General features: G+C 40.3%; 1 protein-coding gene across 2 annotated transcripts in view; it reads left to right on the top strand.

The window, feature by feature from the left end:
* ATXN1 (ataxin 1) overlaps positions 1–19413 on the top strand; it is a 334709-nt gene that overhangs the window by 39523 nt on the left and 275773 nt on the right. The window contains exon 8 of one of the 2 annotated variants that reach the window (XM_064705217.1): positions 86–172. The exons of the other annotated variant lie outside the window; for it this stretch is intronic. The gene's annotated coding sequence lies outside the window, so the exon portion shown is untranslated. The remainder of the gene's footprint in view (positions 1–85; positions 173–19413) is intronic. 2 annotated transcript variants of the gene reach the window in all.

Below are 19413 nucleotides of genomic sequence, written 5' to 3'. Positions count from 1 at the left end.
ATTTGCTGAGCAGTAATTTGTTTATTTTGCACACTGATAAATTTTGAGGTAAAATTATTAATCTGTTTCCATTTTCTATTTTTAGGTGTATTCAACAGTAAAAAATGTATTGGAAAGGACTTAAGAAAGGCTGTTGGGAGAGGATGGGAGAAAAAATTAAGTGAACTTTAAGGTCAGTCTCATAAAGATACCAACCTAACCTGATTATTGTCTGCCCTCTGGAGAGGGGAGAATCTTACACAGCTGCATTAAAGCTGAGAAAAATGAGAAGCTGAAGAGGAAATTGTATTATTCTCTGAGTAGGTTATGTTGTACAGTTAACGAATGATGGCTACATAGATTTCTTTTTAGAAAAAGCACTGAAGTAATGTAACTAAACAAGAAAAGGTAACTACAAAAATCTCACACCTTAGCCATGAAAGTGAGGTGAATATCATATAGTATACAACTGATTTGTAGGAGGCCAGAGGCTCTCCACTAAGAGGAATGTGTTGTTTACAGGTTTGGAAAGGTTTGTTCCACATTCCAACAATATTCTTAGGATGGCATGGCAAAATCTAAATAGTATCATACTGTTTTCTCTAACTCTGCAGCTTCACTTTCCTGAGCCCCCAAGGTATTTCTAGGCAGAGGGGTGCATTTCAGCAAAGAGAAATTGAGAGGACTGAAGAGCAGGTTTCTCTTGTATGTGCCCTGCATCATCCACGTGAGCTGCAGGGCTGTGCCAGTCTGGGGAGAGGAGCACTAGGGACGGTGTGACTCTGTCCTGCTGGCTGGTGGCTCAGCCTGTGCCTTCCCTGCTGTCAGGCAGCATGCAGACTTTTGGATAGGGGTGATAGGGAGGCTGTGCACTGAGTGTTGTAAAGTGGAAGAATCAAGGGAGTGCGCCTTCGCCTGATCTTCATCATGATGGCTAAGGACAAAGGGATCTCACTCTTTGATTTTTCTGTGGTAATGGGCTTTTTAATCTCAAGTGGCCTACCTTTATATAAAGCCTCTATCCTTACTTTATTCAGAAAGCACAAGATGTTTTTGATTGATTCACACTGAAGTGCTCACATTGAAAACATTTCCAGAGTTACACAGTGTAGAAGAAATACAAAATTAAAGTCCTTCAGTGTAGAAGTATACATGAAATGATGGATATTTCTGTAGCTTTGAAAAATAGGTTGTCCTTCAACTCCTTCTACTTCGAATCCATTCCGGGAAACTTTTTCAGTAAATGAACACTGTTCAAACCTTTAGTCTCTTTTCTGTGTAGAAGGGCTAGCAATATTTTTACAAGTTACTCTCACAGTTGAAATGTGCTTATTAACGACTCTTAAATTGCTTGCCTGTTGCCAACTAAAAATAGGTACCTTTAATCAAACAATTTCTCATGCACTAAATTCCCTAAATTTGACTTTTATCTATGCTTGGACTTCAAGTGCAGAATTGTACAAGGTGCTAATTTTGGCACATTTGTTTGAGAAGTAGCATGTCCATTTCTGGTATGTGTATTAAATTTTGTGTCTAATATTTAGTGCATCTGTTTTCCTTAGTTGTTAGAGGGGCAAGGCAAGAGATATCCTGAACTCAGTAGCATGGTTGCTAGCACTTTGATTGAGTGCATTGACAAAGTAATAATACTGTTGGATTTCTTGAAACTTTTTGGTGCAGAGTACTTAAAAGTAATAAAATAGAAATATTACTGTACAAGACACCATCATTTTTAGCTAAGCCTGATGCAAAGAGAAATAAATTATTAGCTGCACTGCTTTGAAATGCAAGAACCTAAAGTACAGGCATTGGTTTATTCTGCCTTTTGTTACACTGAGAGCTTTGGAAATGTGCAGAGCAGAGAACACTGACTTTTTTTCCCATCTTTTAACAACTGAGGGTTTAGAGTGGCTGCTGGCGCAGGAGGAAATGCCATTAGATAGATACAAGAAAAGCCAATATTCCATGTTATTCGTGCAGACAACTAACATTTGAAACTTGCACGAAGTGCTTCCACTTAAAAGCTGTCAGTCACATTGGTTATAAAAAGCCCAGAGCACTCAGGGACTGTCAATCACTTCTTAGAAGAGAGAGCTGACATCTTAACATTTACGTTGCCAGTATTTACCAGATGCAGAAAACCAAAGGGTGAAAATTCAAATGAAAACACACATTCTTGCTGATCATACAATACAAGGGAAACATTTGGATCAGTTACTGTCGCTGCTCACCTAGGAGCCTCCAATCCTGAGAAGGTTTTTCTCTCTTGCTCTATGAATAGATCTGTTGCAGGCTGGCTCTGCCGTGTTGCAGGGGAAAGGCTTTTGCAGACGGTGTCTGCTGAGAGTTGTCACAAAGTCATCAGGTGAGGAAACAGGTTAACTCTGGCCCATCATGTCTAGGGGAGTAGAAGGAAATGTGCAGAGGACTTGAAAAGGGCACATAAAGGGCATCTACTTTGCTTTTTTTCTTATGGTAATAGGGATGTGGGTGTTGTAATTATGAGGCTGATGACATATTCTCATGCAAGAAGGGGATTGGCAAGGAAAGGAAGAGGAGGAACCAGTTAATTCAAATACATCTTCTGATCTTTTTCTGTATGTTTCTAGATCTAGTTATCCCTAGATTACCCTGATGCTTTAGATACTGATCCTCGTGCTTCAGTGGGACTGCAGCTGTGGGTAGCACTGTGAATTCAGCATCTGGGAACTCTGGTCAGAACCACTGTTGTTGCTGTTGTCACAGAGCAGAAGGTGTAGGTGCAGCTGTGAGCAAGGTGCAGAAATGGTGTTCACACATTGCAGGCCTATTCATGTCCTGCTGTACTGGAGGTAAAAGGAATGTTGTCCTTGAGGCTGCCTGCAGCAGTTCACTAGACTTGAGTACCCAGTATTGTGTTCCCACTGCTGCATGCATCTGAAGGCATCCATGGGACTCTTGGTCCATCTTTGACCAGACTGTCAGTCTAAGTCAGCATGGCCAAACCCAGCAACTGTGGAAATGTTCAGAATGCTGCTTTAACTACAGTCACTCATGTGAGTGCCTCTTTACCAGTCTCTTCAGGAAGCAAGCAGCTTTCTATGTTTATGTCTTTTGGAGTGGTGCAGCCAACATCTGCAGCAAGTTGCTGATGATCCCAGAGGTTTTGTTCACCATGTGCATCCAAATGTTAAGTCTCACAATCCTGACTCAGCCTTTGGTTCTGCAGGTCATCTTCCATGTGGAGTTCCTCCTGCCATTTGGAGCAGAATTTTGTCCCAGATCAAAACTCTAGATGAAGTTTTTAGAGAACAACTGTAACTGTAGATACTTATGTATAAATTTCTACAACCAAAGTCATGTTCCTGTTCAGTTCCCATTGTAGTCAATGAGAGGTAAATCAGTGGAGTTTATGGAATCATGTGATTTAGCTTACCTTGGAGCAGACACTTCTCAGCTGTCAGCAGAACAGTTCTATAAGCTTCATTGACTGTATTCAGTAGGTCTCCTTTGACTGTAGTAGGGATTCACAGACTGACTGCATATTAAGTGCCTTAATCCTGAACCAAATCCCGCCCTTGCAGCCAGCTGCTTGAGTGACTCTGCCCATTTGGAGGACTTCCCTACTGGGATTATAGCCTTGTCTTGATACTCATATTCCCACATATTTTCTTTCATAGCAGGGCTGTTTGACATGGTATATACACACTTTAACCTTTCAGGCATCTTTTTATTTGCATACAGACAGTCATACAGCTGTGGCAGCCCCAAGCCCACTGTGGCTAAGCAGACCAAGTATTATGTATTTGTGTGTCAGGTTTATGTATTAACCACTGGTATGAAGAATACCAATTTAGGTTATGGAATATGGGTAAATTATTAAGTGACAATTCACAAGGTCTTGCTGCTAGGAGTGTGTATGGGTGCACAGAAACTCTATTATGGGTCACAGATTACTGTAGGGTTCAGGCAGTGCAATAAGATCAAATTACGTGTTTGGGGACTGGACTGGAGATAAAAGTTTCCTCTGTTTTCCACCCTGGAAATTGGGAAAAACTGGAGTAGTAAACACCACTGCTTATGACCTTTAGTTACCAAGGGAAAAAGCATTTTCCCATTGTTTCTTGGATGTCTTGTCTATCTGTTTATACATGGGCCAGGACTGTATTCTTCAGTGCTTTATTTTTGTATTAGGAAGTTGTTTCTTCCTCTTGGGAGACTCTTCATCTTCCCTTCGAGAGTAAATAAAGAATGCTATTCACCATAACAATAAGTCTAGAAAAAGTGACAGAAACAAAATGTCCCTGTATACATTTTAAATAGCTAAAAGTTGATTACATCAATGCTTTGCTAATCATCTTCAGATTTTAATGCCAAAAACCAGAAGGCTGTGGATTGTACGAACCAGAGGTTGGAACTAAGAGAAAGATCAATAGCTTAATGTAAGGAAATGTAGACTGAATGTGTGTGGAGTGATTTCCTAATAGAAGTAACCACTGGTATGCAAAACAGACTTCTGTTGTCCACAGAGGATGTCAAATAAAATGGGTATTTTTAATATTTCTCAAAATACTACAGAAGTTATATGTGAAAAATACAGGGCAGAAGAGAGACCTTGTGTTACATCCTCATCTCCTCTATGTCCTGTGGTCCCATGTGCTAGGGGTCTTTGTTTTATGACATTTAAGATACAGAGCACATGGAGTCAGGAAAACAGATCACAAATTCCTGTTGGTACTGGTTATTCCTTTGTTCCCCTCCTGTGATGCTACAGAAAGTTAGAAAACTCTTGATGTTGTAACCTGAAGCTCCACCAGACAAAGAGAACATTGTAACAGGCAGAGTCTAGGACTTGCCTGCCCAGGCAAGATATGGCATTCCCAGAAGTGCCAGTTCCTTGTCTGCAGATCATGAGCTGGAGACTTGTTCATGATCTGTGCAAGTTACTGCTACTGGCTGAATGCCAGCCTGTAGTATGGGGGATCTCCTTGTGAAATTTCTTCCAAGAACTAAATATGAATGCCATTAATTCACTCTTACTAGAGAACATGGGTGTTAAATAGTCATGTGCATTAACTTTTAAAAATCTAGTCTGAGGTAGTTCAAAGAGCTCCAACAGTGAAATAAAAATAAAATCCTCTTCACCTCAAATGTAGGGGTTGTAGGGTAAACTTCAGGTATTGAATCATCCGTTCCTTTGGAAAAGTGAATGATTCTAAATTGCTGCAGCACTTCCCTCTTTTCCTCTAGTGGTTATAGAAGAATACAAGAGGAATTCCACAAATATTATCCAGGTGAAGGAAAATAGGAACTGACCTAGAATATTAGTATCATGTTGTGTAAATCATCAGCTAACAAGGCAGCATGTACTTAAGACTGCTTCTTTCTCTGAGCAACATTCAGAATTTTAGACATGACTTTAAAGATACGTAAATGCCTTCTGAAATGGTCATTTCACTGGAAGCTTGTTGAGAATGAACAAAGTTTTACACCTTTTGGAAGTCCCTTTTACTTAAAGCAACTGTGACTGTCAGTCACTAGCAATGCTCATAATGTTTTGGGAAAACTGATTACAATTCTTATGTGTGCAGATATTAAAAGGAGGCAGAGTTTTCCCTAATCTGCTGTCAAAAGCTGATTTTGTCTTAAAATGACAAAGTTCTAATAAATGTGAGAATTTGAGAAAGACAAATTTTTATTTATAAATTTTACCTTTAAAAAATAAAAAAATTTGGAAAAATTTTGGAAAAAGACCCAAGGCAAATGTAAGTATTCCATTTGCAAATTTCAAATTATTTCTTAGACTGTTTCAGTAAAACAAAGTTAGTATTGCTACTGTCACAGCATGACATGTCATGAGCTTGGCTTTAAAAAAAGCTGAGGTAATATCTTGTTTGTTTTATTTTACCTTTTGATTTCTCCACTTTTTTTTTTTTTTTAACTTGAAAGTGTGAAGTCCAGATTTTCTCCACAACAGCAAGGCCTATGTATTTTATAATAATTATATATGTATGTATGTTTGTATTTTACCAAATATATGATATTATTGGAAAACTAAATGACTCAAAGAAAAGGTCCTTCAAGAGAAACAAATCAAATACTCTGAGATCAAGTCTTAGGAGTTGACAGCATGAAATGAGGGTGTATTTGCAAAGGCTCCATAGCAGTGAATAGAGAGAAGGCCTCTGGGATGGTTAGGTTGGGCTTCTGTTCTGGATGACCTTGTTCTCCATCCGGGTCACTTCTCCACTGCCTGTAGAAAGAAACATGGTCTCACCAGGCTGGAGATGGCTTTTGTGAACTGCTCTTAAAGGGATCATGAAGAGAGACTTTTAATGTAGCAAGCTGCACTTCTAATCCCATGTATCTGTGGTGATCTCAGGATACCTGAGGGTTGTAATTCTTTCCTGAATGAGATGCACTGGTCCAGCTTACCAGAGAGCTTACACTTAATGTGTGCATAGATCCATACAGAATAGCTGCTGCTGGATACCTGCTGCAGTTTGGGAAAGGGTGATAAACAGGTTTGTGACAGCCCGTTTGATACGCTGTGACACTAATAGCTGGAGCGAGCACTCCGTAGGTAGGGAGCCGCTGTGCGGAATTAGTCAGTCACCAGTCTGCTCACAGCGCCCTTCCAGGAGGAGCCTGCAAATTTGAGCCAGACAGTTGGTGCTCTCCTGTAGGCATCCAGACAAGCCCGTTCTGAGATGACATTTGTTATGTTACAGATATGTCATGGATCATTTTTCACAGCCCTGTTGAAGCGGCTTATTTATTATCATCTGTTCTGGTGTTATATCCTGGACATAGGAGAACTGTTTACTGTACCACAGTGCCAGGAATTCCATGTTACTGTGCAATCTGATTCCAGAAGAAGGCTTAGGATAAGTCTCGTTGCTTTCCTCAAGGCTGCCACTGCTACAGCAAGACACTCTAGACTGAACGACCGAGTCAAATCCCAGGAGTTACAGCTGAAGTTAGTGGTTTGATATTTAAGTTAATAACCTCTAAGTGAAGAAGTACTGGATTCGTCATCATTCCACTTGCCTCAGCTTTAGAAATCAAATACCAAAATTGTTGCCAGCAAAACAATTTGACCTTGAGTGTAGGCAGCTCTGTCATTAGTCCACTCGAGATTTGCTGAAGTCTCATTATCAAGAGCAGTGATTCTCCGCTATGCTTCACAGATCACTACCGGATTGCAAAGCCGTGCTGCCTTAAAAGGTTGGTGTTACAAGGCAGTGTGGTAGCCCAGAGTGCATTCAGAAAGTTGACAGTGATCCATGAACAGGATGCCAAGGAATTGCTGCCATTACTGTGCTAGAGCGTGGGGAGTTTTCAGTGTTACTTTTCACAGGGAAAGGAACTAATGACTTTTTAAAATTGTCACAGGACATGGTTGTTGAGTTTTCTAGGCTTAGTGTGTAAATCTTATCATTTTCTTTCTTTGCCCTGTACCAGAATAACACTTGCTACCATTAAATACTGTGAAAACACATTTCTGGGCAAGTCACTCACTTTTCTCTGGGTCTGTTTGTCCAGCTTTATTTGTGTTGCTATCCTAGAATATTATTTCCCAAAATTTCTATCAGTATGGCTAATTGATTTATTGGCTAATACCTGTCATTCAAGATCACTCTTTTGTTATTAGGGAGGAATCAGCTAGATCTTCATGAAAAACAGGCTAGTGCAAATGCCACCTACCCTGGGTAAAAGTGCACTGCTGTATGTGCTGCAGGAAATCCCACTGAATCTACTGGAGAATGCTCATATTCAGTGCACAGGTTTTAAAGTGACCTGGCATAAGAATGCCTTTGCTTCCAGTTGTTATTTTTGCCTGTATGAGAGTAGGACTGGGAGACTCCAAACAATACCATGGCCCCATTGCACCAGGTCTTGGTGACCATTGGAACAGTGTTGTGATGGAAACAGCAGATGAAAGCAGTCATCTTTAGTTTGCAGCTGGAAAGTAGGATAAGTGGTTTGCCTGAGATGGTATAGAGGGGAACCCATCCCTGTTCTCCTTAAGTACAGAGTTTCAGCCATTTCCTTCTTCCTGCTACAGCCCAGCCTAGGACTGGAACAACACAAGCTGGGACCTGCTGTGGAGGAAGCTTCCCATTACTTGCTACTGGCTTCCAGCTGGTGAAATGAAAGGGCAGCAACCCACTTGATTAAGGACAGAAGATACACAGGCTGCCTGGGAGGAGTTTTGTGTTCTTAAGAGCCCTCAGGTCAGACAAGGAGAGGCTGCTGGTTTGGCCCAGCAGCTGAGCACCTGCTAGGGTGCGACAGCACGAGTTCCCCCAGTTTACAGTTAGGAAAAGCTGCATGTCTGGGACTGGCTTCCCTGCTTTCATAGGGGACATTAGCTCTGCCTGACAAGCAAGGTGGCTTTCAGGGCAAGTGGAGGTGCAGTCTGTTGTCTCAGAGAGGGCTCATAAAGTTTTTTTTTCAACTTTGTCACATCTTGGTTTTCCATTGGCAGTAACAGAGGTTTTCCTGTCAGAACCGTCAATACAGAGGTAGAAGCAAGAATTCAGCTAACTAGCTAGAATAAATGATCTGGGGCCTGTGGCAATGCAGTGGTATAAAGTGTTAAAAAATGGGCTGAAGACAACTATCTGAAGAAGTGTTGTCATTTACTGAGAAATTTACTTTGCCAGCTAGTATAAGTCCAAATATTAAACTTGTTAAGATTTTTATTTTTTTTAAAGCAACTGTAGCATGAAGGAGAGAATTACAGAAGATGTTGAGACTTTGTTCTTTTTTTTAAAATGAAGCCTTGTTACTGAGCCAGGACATGAAAAGTGTCTAGGAAGAAAATTCAAACAAATTAATCTGTTCTAATCCAATAGAATACAAAAGTAGGCATAAAACAATGGCTGAACAAAATGAATTCAGATTTAAAATTCTTTTATTATAACGTAGCAGTAGTCAGTAACAAAGGAAATTCATTCTGCTTTGTTCACTTTGTGATGTTTGTTAGATTAGGAATGTCCTGTGAGAATGCTGTACCTCAGACAGCAGAGTACAGCTTTTTCTAGGATATATATAAATACTTCTGGTGTGCTACTAAAAAGGGAAAATTAAGGCATGCCATACTGTACTCCTAATTCTAACCTGCTATTTCAGATGTTTTAATTTGCCAGACACAAGTGAGGAGTCATTCAAAGATTTAATATGTGCTGCCCCCATTGTTTCTGATAAACATACACTCTTGCCTGCTAGTCAGAGAACTGCAGTACTTAGGTGGTGTGTATATGCCAGTCTGGTTTGGTGCTTCAGGTTATTCTTCACTGTCACTGAAATTAAGTGGTGAATCAGAGTGTTTCTGTACTTACAGCTATATAACCAGAAGCATAAGTTGGCCTGTAAGTGGTTGTTAATAGAGTAGGAATGTGTTTATATAATTTTGTTGTATCTGCTTCCTAACGAAAAAGTCATTATGCAGTAGGACAGACTATTAATTGTTAATCTCTCCTTCCATATGGTGAAACAAATCTTTTATGATCTTAGAGAATGTTTTGACCAAATTTGACAGTGGCATAGGGTTTATTAAGTGTCTTAAGTTCTTGAAAGCAGGTGGGCAGGGAGGAGGGAGAAGGCAGCAAGAAGGTTTCCAGGCTGCAGGACCCAGAGCCCATCAGACCTTTGAGTGCTCGTGGCAGAAGGAAGCCCTGAGATGCGGGCACTCATGGGATCTGCTGCTCACAGAACTGTTTGTCTGTAAGACAAAAGGCTCTTACCAACCCTCACAAATTCTGCTTCTGCTCCTGGTTCTGTATCTTCTACATTTTAAAAATATCACCTGCTTTTAGTTGGAGAGGGAAAGAGCCCTTAGGACTTTGCACACACCAGTGCTACAGTTTTGTTAATGTCCACACCAACCTTACCAGCATGCCTATCCACAATGGGAAGTCTGCACTCCCAGCCTTCCCTCTGCTACTTTCCACCACACCCATCCTGGCTGCACCAGGCTGTCTTCATGTGAGCTCTGGCCCTCAGCACCTTTCCAGCCTCTTCTTTTTAGCTGGGCTCATTTTTCTGCAGATTAGCAAGTTGAACAAGTGCATGGAGATGGGAGTCAGTGTCCTCACTACACACTTACGATTTCACAGTCTGTCCCCAGTATGGTAAAACACGTGAATGTCATAACTCAGGCGCCTCTGCTGGCCTAGGAATGGGAAGCAGAAACAGCCTATTTGGGATATTGTAAGGTCTGTTTCTGCAGCTATGTCTCACAGTTAGTTTGAACAGAATCCAACTGAGCAGGAACTCTGAGGGTGTCTTCTTCTCTACCTCCTCATTCTTTAACAACGATTGCTAGAACCTGCTGCACTGGTGGAAATTACTCAGCTCTTCCAGTGGCCTTGGAAATGGGACAGGGATTAACTGAAACAGTAACAGCTGAAATGGGTACTCCACCAGCAGAGAGAAATAGAAATAAGAGACACAGAAAGTGACTTTTCTATGTGCTCTGTGCCTCACAGCTTAGAAAGCATCTCAGTGCTTGTTTCTAAGATGCTGAAATAAGTAACAGTGCTATCTGCTGTGACCTCACAGGGGTTCTCAAACAAAACCTGAACGTACACATTTTGCTATTTGTGTGATGTCTGCGTGCACAATAGTTGTCTTAGCAAACCAGAGAACACTTGCTTTAAATCTGTTACTTCTGGATTCATGTTTTAACTGATTGCCTTTGTGCAGCAAATTGCAGTACCTCTCTCTTGTATTCAGGGAGCAATATACTGCTTGTGGCTAATTTTAACATCTCTGTTCCTGTGCACAGAGAGCTGAAAGATTCTGCTTTCTTGGCAGAAAACCGCAGCAAGTTCAGGTCCTATTAAGTTGAGTCAGTAGAGTGATTTCTATTGCAATGGGAGGAGCATTCAGAGGTAACAATTGTACCAAGCTCACGCCTAAGGCAAAGAAAAAGACTGGCTACTAAAAGATCCCGACTGACACATTTTCAAAAGTGCCTTAATCTCCTGGGTGTCCAGCAAACATTGGGCATCTACAACAGAGCTTTAGGGTGGCATAGAATGGAGTCTAGAGCAGCCCTTCAGCTCTGTATGCAGGGATGCTGAGCCCATGGTCTGGGTGCCGTATGTACTCTCTGTACCCTCCTGCTGTGTTTTTTGAGGATCTCACAGGTCTGTCAGTTTCACCTCATGAGGAGCTCTCTTGGTCCTGGTGACCCAGCTACGGTAAGTGGCGTGTTTTGCAGCACCAACATTACCACCCAGTTTCTCACCTACCCTACCATCTTTCCAAGAGGATGCCCACCATGTAGCTCACAGACAAAAAAGCTGCAGTATCAACTGCAAAGACATTTTAAGCAAACACTTGGCTTCACTAATGCAGATTTTTGAACGGTGTACACTGATAGTGCCAAGACCAGCTACCACAGCTGAAACTAGTGTACTTTGTCTTTTATCACTTTCTGACAGTGTCTCTAAGCAAGGTTGTTCTCACAGTCCTGCCTCAAAGCTTGTGTTTACTTCATAGGGCATGGAAGCATGTCACAAATTGATTTTGATGGAAAAAAGGGGACAAAAAAGTACACGATCTCACGTTGTATCTCTTTGCTCTGGCACTATACCGATTCAGTCTCACTTTTCCCTGTTTCCAATGTGTTCCCTGTCCTCTTACTCTGTTTTCCTGGTTGGCCCACCTTTGCTAAACATCCATATTAATTCAACCAACAAGTAAACCATTACATGAAGAATCCTGCAGTTTAAATATGAAACTCTGGTTCAAATGGGAAGTGGGTTTTTTGAATTTGCTTTAATGAAAACAGTCTCAGCAGCTCGCAGACACAAAAAAAACCCCACACATGGAAAATATGTGTAAGCTGGTTTTGCTTCATCTTTGAGGAAAATGTTTATGTTGTGGCATGGTCAATACAAATTAAATTATTGTTGCTAAATCCCCAAATAATTTTGTTTTGTTTTTGTTTGAAAATGGGGATAGGCCCATGCCTTTCTTTATTTGTAGGAACAAGCAGAAGACAGAAAATGATCTTACTGAAATGATTTATTGGTTTGGTTTACAACCATTAAAGGGAATGGCATTTTCAAGGTTGTATGTGTGCCCAGCTGTTGGCAGCTCACATTTCTATGGTGAGAGAATAAGATTATTATTCACAGAAAAAAATATTGATTTATCTTCTAGCACACTTTTAATGCTCATTAGAAGTTAGCTGCCAGCACTACCAGTCAGGCTTTGTTGTCTTGTGGGTGTGAAAGTGACTGAGGTGCACATGCAACTTATATTTTCTAAAACCTGATCATCATAAGCATACTTGGGCACATTTCTGCCCTGATTTCCCTAAAGTTTCTTACATTTACATTGAATTTCTGAGTGAACAGAATACGAATCATACACAAATTAGATTAAGCACAGTCTACCTGTATTGCTTCCAAAACCAGTAGTCCTGCTTAAAAGAATAGCAGTTTCCAGATTTAAAACACTCACAGGGGTTGTTAGGGGTTGGAACATTAACATACCATTTTCCCCCCCTTTTGCTTTGTGAATTACAAATTCAATTATGCTTTCTGGAGAATGAGTACAGTCACATTTTAAATTCAAAGACACAAGTACAATTTATATGGGCTGACTGGTTTCTGATCAGAAGAGGATACCATTTCTAAATGCAGTTTTCATTTTATTCTTGCAGTTACTAGCTTCTCCTGTGGCTTTGGAAAGAAAACATTAGCAGTAGTATCAATATAAAAAACTGAGGAAGTAGCATTATTTGGAACAGAGTAATCTGGTCTCCTTCCTATCTCTACTGTCCATCTGCCATGGGCTAGAAGAAATTATTTGTGATAAGGATAATTATACCAAAAGGAAGTTAAATGCCTTTCTCATTTATAGGGCATATAGAAGTCAAGCTGAATGCCCAGGCCACTTTTAGATAAATCAAGAACAAATAAAACATGCTATACCAAAGTAACAGTAGGAGCAAACGATGTCACTGTCCTTACCCTTTGCCATAAGGATGTGTGAGTCAGGGCAGCCAGGTAAACTTTGTTGCATGACCTGCACAGTCTTTGGAGCCAGCAGCATAGAATATTAATTCTGAAACCATGAAAGAATCTTTCTGTAGCTACTTCTTTGTCCTTCATTTTGTAGTAGTTCACTGAACAAAAGCTCTAAAATAATGAGCTTCTCGTTGTTCTAATAAATTTTTCAGACTTGCGTCTGTGTATATGTTAAAAAGTTACTTGTTTTGCTGTTCATTACTTCTGGCTCTCAATTTTCTCTACAAATAGAAATAATCAAGTTTTTCTTTTTAGTAAGGTCACTGAAATTTTTCTATGAGTGCAGTAACTTAATCATCTTGAAAAATTTAGACTTGTTTAAAATTTCAGTTTTGCAAGAAACAGGCTCCTTAGACTTTGGGGTTTATTGTTGTCAGAAAAAAATCAAAAATTCAATTACTGCTTTAGAAATATGTTTGATAGTGGTTGGGTTTTGATTTTTTAAAAATTTCATTATTAAAATAAGCCTTAGCTTTCAGGGCATGCACGATTTTATGGTGTAATAATTTGAGAAATTAATCTTCATTCCAAAGAAGTTTAAAATCAGCAATGAAGGGTTGAGCATACAAACTAAGCAACACCATGGAAAATATGGAAGACTTATAATTTCCTTTGTATTATCTGCTGCACATGTGGAACTAGGAGACTGCAGATCACAAGGGGTAGTGAATTCAGTTGTTGCTTCTAAAAAGGACTTCTGATTCTCAAAAGAGATGAGCTTTTGCCTGAGAGAACCCTTGGCATCTGCATGGTGTACTGGAATGTATCGCCTTACTTGCAAAGCTGGAACTCTGTGTTATGTTCAAGATTTTATTTCATAATTTTTTTTTCCATGCTAGTTTTCTGGAAGTTTCAACTTTACATGATTATTCACAGATTAATTGAAAATAGCCTTGTATACCTTTTTATCCATGTATCATCTCCTTTAGCATTTTAGGGGAACTTCAGTGTTCTTGTTGGGTGTGACTTTGTTTTCTTTCTTTTTCTTCTGGACTCGGGTAGTCATTTCATAAATGAGCATAAAGTTGTTTTGATTTCTTTTGTTTTCTTTCCTTCTATCTGTCTGTACCTCTTGGTGGAATTTGACTAGCAGAACCAAGATTTTTGTCTCTATAATAATACATTGTCAACAATGACAAGAGGTGTAATTAGCTTCATAACCAGATTATATCATAGAATCACAATTTCTCAAATGTTTAATTCCATTGGCTGAGTGTCCTGACAGCTGCCTGTAATTGCCAAATACATAAATGTTTGCAGGTCTGTTGCTGGTTGCCATAAACTTAAGTAAGACTGATTTGTAAAAAAGTGATGTTCTCCTGGCCTAGATTTTAAATAGACGTTTTTTGATGGCAAAGATTCAGTCCCTCTAAAATCATCATATATGCAAGTATCAGCTTCAGATTTCAGTTGTGAAGGATTTTTAATTTTTAGACTTGTTTGGGGTAAGTTCTCAGTCTGCAAAGTTTCTGTCACTTAAAAGTCAAGAGCGAATGAAAGAACACAGCTTACTGAATTCATCTGGACAAGGCTGGATAGACTGGAGAAAGTCTAACGAATTAAACAGGCTTTTGCAAAATTGCTGGTATTTAAAATGGTAACTTTAGGCCAGATGTTTTGCTCCAGAGACTTTAAGTGGTGTGGTAGGCCACTGTTGGAGGCTGTACTTGTTCAGAATAAGGGTGAAATCCTGGTGCCATGGAAATGAACAACAAAAGTCCCACAGATCTCAGAAAGGGGCCATGATTTAACCCAGTAACTCCCTTTTCTCCCTTGCCAAAGAAGACACTGAAATGCAAAGCAGTTGCAGGAGAGAGCAAAGGACAGGAGAGAATTTTCCACGCAAACAGGCATTAATCAGGCCATTTTGTAAAGAAAGACATAATAATGAGGGCTTACTCACAGTTAAGGGAATTTTTATGTCCCAGGGTTTTTCCAGTTTTGCCAGATGCTAAGTCAAAAACAAGGCAGGAGGAAGAAGAAGACCATAGAAAGAAATACTTTGGCTACTTTATGCACTTCAGAGAATCAAGTTCTTGTGCTAGTTTTTAAGTATTATATGTCCAGAGGGGAATAGCAGAAAGAAACACAGAATTGTAATGAAAGTATAAGTAGATCCAGACCAACGGGAAGCTCAGTGTGATTCTGACAAGCTTCAATTTGCCAAAACCTTGCTTGTGCTGCAGTAGTTTCCCTGTATCCCCACAGTGCAGATGTCTTGAGGAGTAGGAGGCATGCTCCTGCCATTCCAGTTTCCTAGAAATGGATGAAAGCTTAAAGACTTCCACATGCAGAGAGTTATTTATTTATTTATTTATTTATTTATTTATTTATTTATTTCCCTCCCATTAGCAGACCTATTTCTCAATCAGAAATTTTCATTTCTGTCCTTGCCAAAGTCTTTTACAGTTCCTTGCCACTGGGGGCAATCCAACACAGGTATTGCCGTGGCCAGCTCCTTGTGCTTTGCAACCACAGTCCTGGGGAGATCAGCTAACCAGCTAACTTGAAGAAAGAAACGAGTACAGTTAGGCCACATAAAAACAACATCTACTGTGTTTCACTAGAAAATAAGGAGATATTTATCTCTGAGTAAGAAGGAAAGATGATAGCAACTTAAAGATTTAAATTGATCCAAGTATACGATGCTAAAGATCCTAAATGGTTTCAAATTGCGGAAGATTATATTGTAATTTGTATGTATTGCTTCTGTAGGCTGCTGAGGAAGCTAATTGCTATACATCCTGTGGTTAAGTTATCATCTTTCTCAATGACTGAAGATCATTATTTTATCTTTAGGTGAGTTTATTGCTACCCGTCTGTTATGTTCATTTGTATGCTGGAACAGTCTGACAAGCCTCCTGTTGTTCCTAGTACAATTTGTGTCAGCCAACCAGGTTAGTGAAAGATTCACCTCTATGAAACTACTGTATAGGAAACAAGCCCAGTCCTCTGGTAGAACAGGTTTTCTTTTATTTTTCATTTTTTTTTACCCCCTGGCATGGCCACTGAGTCAAGGCTGAGGCTAGAAACGGGATCTTGGGCTTGGGTTTGTTTGCAATCCAACCAAGCTGGCTGTGCATTTACATACAACAAAGTGTGTGATATCAAAGCAGGTGTTTACTAACTGCACAGCTGTGAGCGGAGATATCCCTGTGGTGTTAGGAGAAGCTGGTGGTTTTGTTGAGCAGCTTTCACTCTGATGCACAGTGACTCCATGATAAGAGCAGCCTACACAAGACGAGTGCTGAGAAGACAGGATTCCTATTTGCTCCCATGTGCCCTCACCTCAGCCATGGGAGAGCCGGCACCTGGAGAAGCAGTCACACACTACCAGCTTTGTTCAGTCTTCTTCTGTAACTGGTGTACTAAGTACAGATCAGAGAGACTGCCAAGGAAACTTTAGTTTCCTTAAGCAGAAAGGTAAATGAAACAATGGAAGGATTTATTAATTGCCAAATGAATTTATTCTTGTGATATACCATTAGTGTGAAAGACTGACAATTCTGCATATGGAGCACCCTGTAAAATGGTTGGGGACTGATGGTAGAGACAATAGGCTCTTTTGCTACTTTGTCTGCTTTTTGTTTTGAAATGTTCTCAGTCTTCTTTTTCTATCACAAATTTGGATCTCTTGCATATAAGACTCTTTTCTTAGCCTGCTAAAGGGAAAAGCACGTTAAAAATGACAAAGGGAAGATGCACATAACTACAAAGAAAGGACAGGAACATATGAATGCCAGCTGTAAAAAAGACACATTGGTTTGCAAAAAAACCCCAAAACCTAAACAGCAGACTACAGTCAAATCCCAGCACAAAAAAGAAAAAAAAGTAGATGTGTATTGTTTTTTGTACTTCTGACTGACCCAAATAAGACAGGAAGGCAAGTCGGCAGAGAGTGCTCCTTAAGGAGTGAAATCTGAGGAAAAAAGCTAGAATAAAAAGGAAAACATATCTTAGCACTCTTGGGTGCAGAATCAGTTTACAGGAGAAGTGAAACCAAACCCCCGCATCTGAGTACAGCCTCCAAAAATGTTAAGGAGTATCTAGTTTGGGTTTAGGCTTAACTTCATATTGGATGAAACTCCAGGTTTTCTCCAAAAGTTTGCAATTATTCATGATAATTAAAGCCAGATGTCAGGGCTTGTTGTCCATATTCAGCAAGAGAAGATGAAGTGGAGGAAACTCTTCTTGCTGCTCTCCTTAAAGTCAATAATGAGATCTGATGTCAACACACTCAAGCAAATGTTTCATTTAGAGACTAGGGCAGGAACATGGCTGTGCATCGAGCTGTGGGAATTAGGCTGGATAAGAGGCTGTTTCTTGTGAAGGTGGACAGATGTTTGGGCTGCTGGTTGATGAGGTATGGGCTGGAGATGGATGTGGGATAAGAATAGGGGAGGTGACTAAGAGGTGTTCATTCTTGGCACAGATAGTGGCTGGGCATGGCACCGCTGTCGGACAGCTTGTTGATGGGAATCATAAGACATGTTGGGAGAAAAGATGTCAGATAAAACAACTGCCCATGTTTATGAACCTCTGAATAGGTTTGGGGGTTTTATGAATGTTGATGTTGACTTGGCTGTACAACAATTCTTGCTTTTGAAATCTTGAAATGTAAGACTGTTACACTTTCTGCTAATACACTCAATTTTAAGTAACATTTGCAAATAAATAGGTATGATAATATGTGTGGGAATGGCAACTTCCCACACTGGCCAGCCCTCCAGGCAGGGAGAAGAAAGCATGGGAGTGACTGTCTGTCCTCACAGATGGGATTCAGTTAATGTACATGGACATGGGTGACCCTGACAGATGTACATTAGTTTGGCTAAAACCTTGGAAGCTGCCTCTGAAACCCAAGTTTCAAGGTTAATCCTGTGAAATGTGAGGTATCTGCAAAAACAGAAGTGAGCTATTTCTCAGCCAAGTTCTAGCAATGCTCACATCCTGGGCTGGATGGAATGGCTGCAGACAGATTTCTAACCAGTTGAAAAGTCTGGACAAGATCCTGCATGCCAGCTCTGCTTGCCCTAGGAAGCTGTACAGCATTTTCCTACATGCACAGCATGGTAGCTGTTCCAAGGAGTAACTGAAGCAGCCCCTGTGTTGATTAAACCAAAGGGTCCAAGAGCTTGCAAAGGCTTAAGCAAAGCTGTACAATGCACTGGGATGGCAAAAACTTGGGGTCATTCAGCTTTGGGATGGAAATGCTTCTGCCGTGGCTGGCTGGCTGTGGCTGTAGCAAGGAGCGGGTTATTAGGTGCCCTTCCGCCTTTGCTCCGCCATTTGGGTTGCGACACGCCTGGGCGGTGGTTGGAGGGGAAGGGAGCCGAGCGCCCTGTCTGTGACTTTGCACCACATGTTTCAGAGCGCGGTCGTTCACTCTCACATTTTACAAAATCAATTTCCATTCTGTCATGGTATTTCACACATTTGCGTTCTGAATAAGTTAGAGAATATTCTACAACTTACAAAAATAACTTCAGTTTAATTTTTCCTGTTACATGGAGAAACCTATCCATACTTTATCTGTTACAGATGGAAAAACTACATATGGAGAAGTCAGATCTATTAATTAGTTTATAGGCACAAAGTCCCCTAAAGAGTGCCATGAATCCATGTGTTATTCTTAAGAGCTGTCTGAAGTACTTGCACTGAATAATTTATTTCAATTTAGCCCTGTTTCTACTGTTAATTATCCAAGATCAGACTTTGCTTTTTTGAATTTTATTGTTTTGGGGTTTTTTCTGAACAATTTTTCCCATTTACCTAAATTCACTGAAATGCTCTCTGAATATATTTCAGCCTACTGAAGTATTGAAGCCATCAACACTCATTGAGTGTGTTCTGTTTTTTCTACTGCATGATAGGATGATTATTAACTTCTGTTGTTTTTAATCTCTCAGTCAGTATTTAAATCCTAGGAGAATGAAGAAAGGGGGAGGAAAGTAGAAGAATTGGAATATCAGCCATATGAGAACTCCAAACTGTATTACTGTCTGTTTCATCTCTGAGGACTGTTTCAGGACCCTAGCTTAGAATGTGGCTCTATTGCTATAGGAAAAGAGGGCCAAACAGCATCTTGCCAGTGCTGTGTAGCTCTTTGGTGCTGGAGAGAGTTAGGCAAGAGCATGTAGTGGGACCAGGGAGCACTTATTTCCATACTCAGCCCTGATGACTTTTCCGTGAATTCAGCAACTTTCGACTCCACTGTGAGATCCTTCCAGCATGAGAGACAAGAAGGGCAGGGTAATAGGTTGGGAAAGAGTTGGGCAAACAAGGGTGAGGTAGAAGTGTGGCAGTAGTTTGAGGGTTGTGGTTTTCATTGTGGATTATTTTACATGTGAAGTTTTAGTTGGCCTGTTTATAAAATAAAACCAGCAAAATGGATGGTCTCTTT

The sequence above is a fragment of the Zonotrichia leucophrys genome, chromosome 2 (genome assembly GCF_028769735.1).
Source record: "Zonotrichia leucophrys gambelii isolate GWCS_2022_RI chromosome 2, RI_Zleu_2.0, whole genome shotgun sequence".
Lineage (NCBI taxonomy): Eukaryota > Metazoa > Chordata > Aves > Passeriformes > Passerellidae > Zonotrichia > Zonotrichia leucophrys.
Note: the sequence above shows the minus strand (reverse complement) of the source record. Positions and strands in the feature narration are given on the sequence as shown.